Raw genomic sequence first — 3,113 nt, 5'->3', positions numbered from 1 at the left:
GCCACAAGCCAGTTATCCCTGTGGTAACTTTTCTGACACCTCTTGTTAAAAACTCCTTAAACCAAAAGGATCGATAGGCCGAGCTTTTGCTGTCTCTATGTGTACTGAACATCGAGATCAAGTCAGCATTTGCCCTTTTGCTCTACGTGTGGTTTCTGTCCGCACTGAGCTGGCCTTGGGACACCTTCGTTATTATTTGAAAGATGTACCGCCCCAGTCAAACTCCCCACCTGGAAATGTCCTTGAATTGGATCATACCTGAGTGAAAGAGTCATACCATATTATATTACTTTGATTATAAGTATAAGAAAATAATTAAAAATAATTATTTTTTATACCAAAATCATTTTATATAAATATGTTTGGTGTATATAACAAACTCATTGTACTTTTATCAAGAAACTTGCATCAAAACAAAATACCATAAAATATATAATGGATATATATCCGTGTAATGGCTAAGTAAATGATACACGTTCCATTTTATCAAGTAAGTAAGGAAACAATAAGAGTAGTGGTATTTCATTATTGATATAATACCGAAATATTATATCTCCCACTTATGCTACACCTCTTATGTCTCCTTACACTACCAGACTAGAGTCAAGCTCAACAGGGTCTTCTTTCCCCGCTAATTATTCCAAGCCCGTTCCCTTGGCTGTGGTTTCGCTAGATAGTAGATAGGGACAGTAGGAATCTCGTTAATCCATTCATGCGCGTCACTAATTAGATGACGAGGCATTTGGCTACCTTAAGAGAGTCATAGTTACTCCCGCCGTTAACCAGCGCTTAAATGAATTTCTTCACTTTGACATTCATAGCACTGGGCAGAAATCACATTGTGTCAACACCCGTTAGGGCCATCACAATGCTTTGTTTTAATTAGACAGTCGGATTCCCCAAGTCCGTGCCAGTTCTGAATTGATTGTTAATTGATAACCGTTATAAAATATATGATAATATAATTAAAAAATTATATTACCAGTATATTATTAGCAAGAATGTTCCACAACTGGTTATGTAGCTTCTATCCGGGGAACAAAAATATTATAAAATAAATTTTATAATAAATTCTATTTACCCAGAACGAGTACATGCACCACTTTATTGTTTCCCATTCAAGCCCGATTATCTCAATCTTCAGAGCCAATCCTTATCCCGAAGTTACGGATCTAATTTGCCGACTTCCCTTACCTACATTATTCTATCGACTAGAGACTCTTCACCTTGGAGACCAGCTGCGGATATTGGTACGGCCTGTTGAGAAGTTTGCGTGGCCCAATCATAGATTTTCAAGGTCCGAGGAGAAAATATCGACACAGCAGTAAATGCCATGCTCTTCTAGTTCATCTACCATATCTCTCTTCGAAAGATTTCCATGGTAGTACAACTATAAAACAGAAAAGAAAACTCTTCCGATACCTCTCGACGGCTTCTCTATGATTGTTTCTGTTACCAGGATGATCATAATGACCATATTTATTACAAACGTATACTCAACAGGTTACGGAATTGGAACCGTATTCCCTTTCGCTTATTTAATTTAAGGTATTTTATATTATCAATGGGGATAAAACCTTAAATTTTGTTCGGCTTTCGCCTTAAGCTTAGGACCGACTAACTCGTGATCAACCACTGTTCACACGAAACCCTTCTCCACTTCAGTCCTCCAAGGTCTCATTCGATTATTTGCTACTACCACCAAGATCTGTACCAATGGCAGCTCCACACATCCTTACGGAAGATGCTTCTACGCTACCATTGTACCCACCTACTTGTTAATGTTTCTAAATTTATATACATTAATAATGTAATATAAATCATTTACATTAACAGTGACGTATAGGTATACAACTTAAGCGCCATCCATTTTAAGGGCTAGTTGCTTCGGCAGGTGAGTTGTTACACACTCCTTAGCGGATTACGACTTCCATGTCCACCGTCCTGCTGTTTTAAGCAAGCAACGCCTTTCATGGTATCTGCATGAGTTGTTAATTTAGGCACCGTAACGTCACGTTTGGTTCATCCCACAGCGCCAGTTCTGCTTACCAAAAGTGGCCCACTGGGCACAATATATCATAACCTAAAACTTCATTCAAGAAAGTTTAGGTTCTTACCCATTTAAAGTTTGAGAATAGGTTAAGGTCGTTTCGGCCCTAAGGCCTCTAATCATTCGCTTTACCAGATAAGATTATTTTATATAATATTTTTATGCACCAGCTATCCTGAGGGAAACTTCGGTGGGAACCAGCTACTAGATAGTTCGATAGGTCTTTCGCCCCTATACCCAATTCTGACAATCGATTTGCACGTCAGAACTGTTTCGGTCTTCCATCAGGGTTTCCCCTGACTTCTACCTGATCAGGTATAGTTCACCATCTTTCGGGTCACAGCATATATGCTCAAGGTACGTTCTAGTTAGAGGTATAAAAAATAATTAAAAATTATTTATATACATAACTATATAGAACGCCCCAGGATTGATATTATATATATAAAATTATATATATAATTTAATCCCATATTAACAGTTAAGTTAATTACGCCTTTAGATTTTATTTAAAATAAATTCTAATGACTTGCACACATGTTAGACTCCTTGGTCCGTGTTTCAAGACGGGTCCCGAAGGTATCCTAAATCTATAGCATTGCTAATCATATTAATGCATATAATAATTATATTAATATATAAATTAATATAATATTATAAAATTATAATAATATATAATTTACGCATTATATTGATTTTTTATCTGTCAATTATTTATCCGATAATATTTAAATTATATTATATAGAAAATAAATTTTCATATATAAAATAAACTTTTTAAATATATCTTATGATAAATATATATTTATTAACAGATTGCAATGTCCATATATGAAAAAATTGCACACCATCATTATTATATAATTATATAATATTTATAATGTTGAATTTTTCATATTTCATGGATGTTTAGGTTCATCGGGCTTAACCTCTAAACAGTTTCACGTACTATTTAACTCTCTATTCAGAGTTCTTTTCAACTTTCCCTCACGGTACTTGTTTGCTATCGGTCTCATGGTTATATTTAGTTTTAGATGGAGTTTACCACCCACTTAGTGCTGCA

The 3,113-nt window shown here is 35.3% G+C and overlaps 1 non-coding gene across 1 annotated transcript in view; it reads right to left on the bottom strand.

Moving 5' to 3' along the window:
* Positions 1 to 3,113, bottom strand: part of LOC129617949 (large subunit ribosomal RNA) — a gene marked incomplete at its 3' end in the record, with an annotated part of 3,406 nt that continues 293 nt past the window's right edge. The window contains exon 1 of the ribosomal RNA XR_008697743.1: positions 1 to 3,113. This exon is cut by the window's right edge and continues 293 nt beyond it. This is a non-coding gene — a ribosomal RNA (large subunit ribosomal RNA).

This window comes from Condylostylus longicornis, unplaced genomic scaffold (assembly GCF_029603195.1).
Source record: "Condylostylus longicornis isolate FDR11 unplaced genomic scaffold, ASM2960319v2 ptg000695l, whole genome shotgun sequence".
Taxonomy (NCBI): Eukaryota; Metazoa; Arthropoda; class Insecta; order Diptera; family Dolichopodidae; genus Condylostylus; species Condylostylus longicornis.
This window is presented reverse-complemented; position numbering and strand designations above follow the sequence as displayed.